General features: G+C 43.6%; 1 pseudogene; it reads right to left on the reverse strand.

Moving 5' to 3' along the window:
* Window positions 1-2,615: 2,615 nt before the first annotated feature.
* LOC118239697 lies at window positions 2,616-7,727 on the reverse strand (annotated as a pseudogene).
* Between the last annotated feature and the right edge of the window lie 51 nt (window positions 7,728-7,778).

A 7,778-nucleotide genomic window follows, 5' to 3' on the forward strand; every position in this document is an offset into this window, starting at 1 on the left:
TCAATTTGATTCCATTGGCCTACCTTTCTATTTTTGTACCAATACTAAGCTGTTTTCATTACTACACGTCTATAGTAGAACTTGAAGTCAGGGATAGTGATGCCTTCTGAATTTCCTTTATTGTACAGGGTTGTTTTGGCTATCCCGGGTCTTTTGTTTTTCCATATAAATATGAGTATTGTCCTTTCCAGGTCTGTGAAGAATTGTGCTGGCATAGGGATAGGGATTGCTTTGAATCTGTAGATTGCTTTTGGTAAGATTGACATTTTTACTATGCTGATCCTATCTATCAAAGAACATGGGAGATCTTTCCATTTTCTGGTATCTTCTGTAATTTCTTTCTTTCTTTTTTTTTATAAAGATTTTATTTATTTATTTGTATACAACATTCTACTTCCATGTATATCTGCACACCAGAAGAGGGCACCAGATCTCATAATGGATGGTTGTGAACCACCATGTGGTTGCTGGGAAATGAACTCAGGACCTCTGGAAGAGCAGTCAGTGCTCTTAACCTCTGAGCCATCTCTCTAGCCCTTAATTTCTTTTTTTAATGACTCAAAGCTCTTGTCATAAAGGTCTTTCACCTGTTTGATTAGAATCACCCCAAGATATTTGATGTTGTTTGTGGTTATTGTAAAGGGTGATGTTTCTCTGATTTGCTTCTCAGCCCCTTTATTGTCTACATATAGAAAGGCTATTGATATTTTGGGTTAATCTTGTGAAAAGGAACACAACCATACACAAGATATGGTTATTGGTGGTATATTATAAATGATAACAATGAGAACAACTCAAAACTGTAGCTGATAACCAGATTGGCACTCCGAGCAGCCCAGTCTCAGACGCACTCCAAGACCTGGTTTAACCCTGAATGAGGGCGAGAGCCTCCTCCTTAGTCTTTTTATCCTTCACTTCTGTGTACCTGTGACCACGCCCAAACAGGCATGGTCAGCACTATAGATAGGTAGTGATTCTCCCTACAATCTTGTGCCCTGCCACTTTGCTGAAGGTGTTTATCAGGTGTAGGAGTTCCCTGATAGAATTCTTTGGGTCACTTATGTAAACTATCATATCATCTGCAAATAGTGAAAGTTTGACTTCTTCCTTTCCAATTTGTAACCCCTTGTTCTCCTTTTGTTGTCTTATTGCTATTGCAAGAACTTCAAGTAAAATATTAAAGAGATGAACTCAAGTAGCTAGTCACCAAAACACCAAACAATTTAATTAGAAAGTGGAGTAAGGAACTAAACAGAGAATTCTCAATAGAGGAATCTAAAATGGCTGAAAGACACTTAAGAAATCGCTAAACATCCTTAGTCATCAGGTGTGGCTGCTCTTGGCCACCAGTAAGTCTGAGTATTGGGAGAAAGCCTGGAGATTTGGATGAATGACAAGATGCCTGGTTCTTTTCAGAGAGAATGTCTCTCACCTTTATTGTGGAGCAGCCTTATATACAAACTTATATAAAATGCTGGATTCCAACATCTCCATATATATATATATATATATATATATATATATAGTTATCAAGTAAGAACTATAAAATTTTAACCTTTCTATCTTAGTGCGTTACTATAACTGTCTTCAACTTCATCAAAGACCATAGAAGAATAATATGTAAACTTTAGAACTGACAGAGATATCTTTCTTCCTAGACATTCACCCAGAGTTTTTTTGGTAACATCGGGGCATCCATTCTTACCCTACAGGCCTCAATGTGTCTGGCAGACTTCTCAGCAAAGCAGGAAATTCTAAACTGTCCACCTGCATTGGCAGTTTGTCCGTCACCTTTGTTCTGTGACTTGTAGAATATCTGGCAGACTCTTTCATGAAGGAGGAACCCTTTAGGCATTTTTTTTCTGTGGGTCCTGCATGTCCAGATTATAAAGCAACAGTAAAACAGTTCAGGCAAGAGCAGCTTCTGCCCTAATGGCTAGTCTTGCCATGTCAAAGGCAAACTCTGTAACATGTTTCTTCAATGCCCATCTTCCTCTCAGATGTAATTGGTATGCCAGGAGCAGTTGTGTCTCACTGTCAAGAAAAACCCTAAATCATTTAAATGCTATATATTCTGTCAGTCTTTGAGAGGTTTAAAGAATATCTATGTGTCTAGAAAACCTAACTAATATCAACAAATGAAGCTCCATTCCAATACAAAGTATATCCATTCCAATATAAAGTATCATTTCTATATCATATTCCTCCTTTTTCCTTTTAAAAGTTATCGACTGTGATCACTACCATTTCTAACAAACCAAATTTAAATGAAAACAAATATTTGGATTACCTGGGCCACTGCTTCAGGGGGTCCTGCCCCATGAAACCATATCAATCTAGAAGGAATCCACAGCTCTTCACCCTCTGTGGAAACAAAGGCAGAAATTTCCTTCCCAAGTAATCTGTACTTTAACAACTGTTGTTCCTTCCCCAGCAATTAAACAGTTTAAAGACAACACAATAACATTCTCTTGTTAACAGTCACACATTTACGATCACACTTCATACGCACATGTGTGGCCACACCATACATACAAAACATACACACATCTCTTGAACAAAAACTCACAAAGGAGAGGAGGTGTGGGGAGGGATGGCCATCCTTACCATAGCTTGGCATCTTTGGAAGGTCTTGAGGACTGCCACATCTTTGTTCATTCCTGTATTTTCTTTTGTAGGGCCTGGGTCTTTTCTTTATCCACTTGGACATATTCTCCTTTCTCATCCCATCCTACAGATGATGTGGATGGCTTGCGCTAAGGGCTCAGGGAGACCGACTGGAACCCCAGGGCTATGTAATTCACATTGCCAGTACTCTTTTTTGGAAATGGGTTGTTAGTGCCACTGGGTACAGGGGATGAAGACATTGGGTTCTACATAGGGACATAGTTCTCTGCACTGTCTCCAGAGTCTTGTTGGTGATGCTTTATGTGGAGATGGAACTGCAGTACTGAGAGAAGCTGGAGTTAAAGGTGTGGTTGACTGAGGACCAAGACTTGCTGACAGGTGACTTGAAAGGGATCTCATTAATGACAGCTTTGTTTCTCAGGTCAAGGGGTGCTGGCTTTGCTTTTCGGCCAGGCTTGAGGTTGCGATTGACCAGGGGTGGCTGCATCTCGCTTCCTCAGCTGGAGCCTCTATGAATAGGAAGGGCTGTGGATGGGTAGCCTTGTGAGTCAAAGTGATGGGGCATTGTGCTCATGGGGAGGTCAGAACCTGGGTTTACGGGCACATAGCTGTCATCAGAGCTGGCACTGTCTGATCGACCCACCATAGCCTTTTCTGGAGATTTAGCAGACCAGCAGGTGGTTTCTCTACCTTGTGTTGGGTACTTGTAGTCACTGATTGGAGGTCTTTGTGAGGGCTGCCTAACCGATGTGTCTTGGGTACCATGGTGGGGGAGCTATGGCTGAGTCCACTAGGAGGTCCCGACATAAGGTGTTGCTTGGTGCCTTGAAGGTATACACATCCTCACTATCTGCCTCAGACCTGTGAGGCTTCCCTTGGTGTGGCTGTGTGAAGTCAGGCTACGGGGGAGGTTAAAAGCACGGTCTTCTGCATTGTGTCAGCCTGGCTTGGGAAGGCTATAGAAGCCATGAACCTGACTGCTGACTCTGTTGATACTGTGTCTATTGCCATGGGCAAGTTTTTGTGTGGCTGTATCACTTTCCTGTTGGGTGTCCTGAGAGAAGCTGGCACTCCTCACATTTTCTGTCCTTTGGTTTATGCATTGGTGCAAGTGTTGATACTCCTGAGGTGTAATGGTGGACAAAACAAGCCGGATGTGGCTTGACAAAGGGGGCTGGCTAGAGTGTGAAGGAGCTGAGAACTTCCTTGCTTGGATAGATCTATCAGATGCTCTGGACCCACCTATTCATGTCATCCTCTGTCTCAGCCACCAGGGAGAAGGTGTGCTCATTGGTCTTGATATCAAACATTCTTTTGGAGCTCTTTTTTGTTGAAGGTCAGGTTTACATCCAACTGCTTACAGAAGTTTAAGTTGATAATCTGCAGGGGTTTCTTGGAGTGTTCATTCTTATAGTATTCCAGAACATCCATGTCACCACTCATCTGACCGATCCACAGAATAAACCAGTGTTTCTTCCAAGCATAGTGCCCCAACTTTTTCTCAGGAGGTGATTTCTCCAGCCAGCCTGTGCACACCACATCGTTGCTGGCTGACTAGAGCCCACAGAGAGCTCTAGTGGACAAGGGCACGTGCTGCTGGGTCAGCTGGCTGCTGGTGCGCAGCTCATGGGGGAGGGATTCTTCAGTGGAGGTTTTCCCGTATTTCTTTAATAATTTTCTTAGCATTATTACTTAATCCAAAGTTAAAATGAGATCTTACCAGTACCTTGTCTCTTTAAACTTTCTCTGTGTGATTGGCTGTGATCTCTATTCCAATCCAACTCTCTTAAGAGTTAAGGCACCCCTTCTCCAGTGCCTTCTCAATCCAACTCTCTTAGGAGTTGAGGTATCCCCTTTCCAGTGCCTTTCCAATCCAACTCTCTCAGGAGTTGAGGTTCCTATTTTCTAGTACCTTTTGCAATCCACCCTCACAAATCCTTACTTGCTGGCCAGCCTTCTGAGGGTGATCTCTCAGGGTCTCCTTTCTTTCCCAATCTTGGTGGGATCTCCACTTGTGGCTGCTCTTGGCCACCACTAAGTCCAATTATTGGGTGAAAGCCTGGAGATTTTGATGAATGACAAGATGCCTGGTACTTTTTGGAGAGAATGACTATCACCTTTATTGTGAGGTGCCTTATATACACACTTACAAAAGCCCTAGGTCAAAGGGTTCACAACAGGATATTGATGCTAGTTCAGTGAGGTCAGGAAAACAGGAGGAACCTGTGGTTATCCTGGAAAACAACTCTTAGAGACCCCGTGGGGGCTGGTCCCAACAATCAGGGAAATGCAAATGAAAACAACTCTGAGATATCATCTTAAACATGTCAGGATGGCTAAAATCAAAAACACCAATGACAGTTTATGCTGGAGAGGATGTGGGGAAAGGGGGCTACTTCTCTATTGTTGGTGGGAGTGCTAATTATACAGCCACTTTGGAAATCAGTACCACATTGTCTACGGAAAATGGGACCCAATCTACCTCAAGATCTAGCAATTCCACTCTTAGGCATATACCCAAAGGTTATACATTCATACAACAAGGACATCTGTTCAACTATGTTCATAGCAACATTATTTGTAATACCAGAACCTGGAAGCAACCTAGATGCCCCTCAACCGTAGAATGGATACAGAAAATGTGGTACATTTACACAATGGAGTACTACTCAGCAGAAAAAAAAGCCAATGGAATCTTGAAATTTGCTAGCAAATGGATGGAACTAGAAGAAACCATCCTAACTGAGGTAACTCAGTCACAGAAAGACAACCATGGTATGTATTCACTCACATATGGATTTTAGACATAGAGAAAAGGATTACCAGACTAAAGCCGCATCTCCAGAGAAGCTAGGAAACAAGAAGGACCCTAAGAGAGACACACACAGTCCCCCAGTGAAACAGAAAGGGATAAGAGCCCATGAACAAATGGGGAGCATGGGGGGAGAGGGAGGGATGTAGGAGAAAGAGGAGGAAGCGGAAGGAGAAGATGAGGGATCAGGAAGAATGCGTGGGGAAAGGAATAGAGGAGAACAAGAGACATATCAATAGAGGGAGCCCCTATAGGTTTAAAGAGAAATCTGGCACTAGGGAATTATACAGAGATCCACAAGGATGACCCCAATAGGAACCTAAGCAATAGTAGAGATGCTTCCTTAAATTCCCTTCCCCTATAATGAGAATGATGACTACCTTAAATGCCATCCTAGAGCCTTCATCCAGTAGCTGATAGAAGCAGAAGCAGAGATTCACAGTTAAGCACCAAGTAAAACTCCTGGAATCCAGGTGTAGAGAGGGAGGAGTGATGAACAAAGGGGTCATGACCACTCTGGCAAAACCCACAGAAATAGCTGACCTGAACAAGTGGGAACTCATGGACCCCAGTCTGACAGCTGGGGAACCAACATAGGACCAAACCAGGCCCCCGGAATGTAGGTGTCAGCACTGGGTAGTCTATGGGTCTTCTGGTAGTGGAACCAGGATTGTGCAGGATTGGACTTCGGAAGTCTCTTAGTCTAGATACACAGGGGAGGGCCTAGGCCCTTCCCCAAATGACTTGACAGGTTTTGATTATCTGACCTCACAGAAGGCCTCACTGTCCCTGGGGAGTAGATGGAGAATGGTATGGGGGGTTGGTGAGAGGCATGGCAAGATGGGAGAGAGAATAGGATTGATATTAATTTAAATTAATTAAATTAAATTAAATTAATCTAATTTAAATAAATTTATATAACAAATAGTTAGGTCACTGCTTTTTTTCCAGCTCTTGGTCCTGAATCTGGCACAAGTTTATGAGAAAGGTTTGATGAGTGAATAATAAGTATGTAAATAGATGAAACCACTGTGATTAGAAATGAGGCTGCCTGGTGTCTGGGGGTTTACCTGGGATCCCTCTCTGACCTCTGTTGCCCAAGGATAGACTGGAAGCTGATCCCAATCATCTTTGCTCCATCTATAGGAAGGGAGGAAAGGCTCTCAGGGTGACCCTGAAGAAAGGACCCTGTGCCAGGCTTGCTCCCGTGGGCCTTGGTCTGTGAGTCCATCTGGTTTTGGAAAGGTGGGTGCTGCTCTGGTTCTTGCAGTGGAGAATAATCCTCATGATGCCTATGAGGCATTGCACCTGGAGAAGGAGCCAGGGCCTGGTGCTCTAGACCTGGGGTGCTGATGGCAGAATATGTGTATAAAGACCAAGGACAGGGTAGATTGAGTTGTGCCAGAGGTTGAACAAATGGAGACAGAGCTGTTCAAGATCCTGGGAGCAGTCAGGATGAAAAGGATGAATATGAGGTCCTGGGACAGGAACTCCAGGCTTCTTTGGGTGTAAGAGTGTCAAGGAAGGAAGCATGCTGTCTACATTCATATCACGGCTTGGCAATGTTCCCACAGTGCCATCTTGGGCAAGTCACAGACCTCTCTGTGCTCTTATTTCTTCCATATATAGCTCCATGTGTCTATATTTACAGTAACCTGGAAGCAATGAATCAACCACACCTTGTGTCTGCCCTGGCACAACATCTGTTGCAGGTATTGAGAAGTGGACGAGGGATGCACAGATGGATGGTACACAGTTGGGTGAATGGATGGATGATGGGTAAACTGATGCTGGATGGTAGATGCATGGATGATGGATGAATGAATGGATGGATGATAGGTGGATGGATGGGTGGGCAGATGAATGGATGGATTGATGGATGATGAGTATGTAGATAGTAGATAATAAATGGTAGGTGCATGGATGATTGATAGATGGATGGATAGATGAATGGATGGTGAGTAGATGTGTGGATCGATGGTGCATGCATGGATGATAAGTGATGGATGTTAAGTGAGTTAAAAATGTTTTGTGGGGCCCCAGGACACCACCACCTTTCCCATTGTCTGCTGCACATGTTAGAAAAAGGCCTCGGCCAAGCCCCTAGAGCATACAGTTGTGAAGATGCATGTGTCCTTTTTGGACATGTACCATCAAGCAATCATCAGTTGGCACTTTGAGGGCAGACATCTGAGATAGGTCCTTAGGGCTAGGTCACCTGTAGGATCAGTGATGTAGCTGCAGCTGGTGTCCCACAAGATTGCAACCCAAGTTTCTTATTGGTCATAGTCTGATTAACACTCAGCTGACTCCAGGCCCACTTCCTAAGTGGTTGTTC

This window comes from Cricetulus griseus, assembly GCF_003668045.3.
Source record: "Cricetulus griseus strain 17A/GY chromosome 1 unlocalized genomic scaffold, alternate assembly CriGri-PICRH-1.0 chr1_1, whole genome shotgun sequence".
Taxonomy (NCBI): domain Eukaryota; kingdom Metazoa; phylum Chordata; class Mammalia; order Rodentia; family Cricetidae; genus Cricetulus; species Cricetulus griseus.